Source organism: Octopus bimaculoides, chromosome 11 (assembly GCF_001194135.2).
Source record: "Octopus bimaculoides isolate UCB-OBI-ISO-001 chromosome 11, ASM119413v2, whole genome shotgun sequence".
NCBI lineage: Eukaryota > Metazoa > Mollusca > Cephalopoda > Octopoda > Octopodidae > Octopus > Octopus bimaculoides.
The window spans coordinates 5383580-5384561 of record NC_068991.1 but is presented as its reverse complement, the minus strand read 5'-3'; positions in this window follow the sequence as shown (position 1 = coordinate 5384561).

The window sequence follows — 982 nt, the reverse complement described above, 5'->3', positions numbered from 1 at the left end:
TATATATATATATATATATATATATATATATATATATACTCAGACACACAGACACATACACTCATGCATATATACATACATATAAGTGTGTGTGTGTTATGTGTGTGTGTGAGAGTGTGTGTGTGTATAGACAGATAGATAGATAGATAGATAGATGGATAGATACACAATACGATGATTTGCTGCGAGGTAAAAGAAAGACACAGAGACAATGCTGAACGAGGTACGAAACAAAGTAAATAACATGAAATTTCATCAACAAAACACGTCACAAATCATAACAATATGTCTGATAATACTTTTGCATACTGTTTATAAATAAACTAGCGATGATGCGTAGAAAACAATACCAATAAATGCAGATAGCAACCAACCCCACCAACCACGACAAAAAACAACAACAAAAAAACAAACAAACGCAAGAACTAATAGGTAAAAATAGCAATAAATGCTATCACCCTCGTAATAACATAAGAATACATACTCTTACGACCCTCATAACGAAACGTGAACAAAACATATTTAACTAAAATATAACAGTAAAAACCAAATATTGTAGCAGCGCAAAACTGTTTTGCCTGCAACCATAATACTGACTTATGACATCTCTAGCAGAAACAACACTGCTCTGTCTAGACAGAAAGGTTAATCTGTTGATATGTTGGAGTTTACAAGGCCTTCTTCTTTTTCTTCGCGGTGTCTAAATATTTGACAGACGTAAATAACTTTGGTTTGGATGTTGGTATAATATATAAACAGTTACTGTTGTAGAATATTTATAACCGAGTAAAGCGGAGCAGAGCATCATTCGTAATAATATCAACGTGAGAAGGTAAACAGAACTATAACTTTAGCAAGAACCCCCCCCCCCCAAGAAACTCGGGGAGGAATCAACAGTTTTTTCTTCCGCAGTTGCAATCTCTCTCTCTTTCTCTCCCATCCTTCCCTCTCTCACTGTATATATATATATATATATATATAT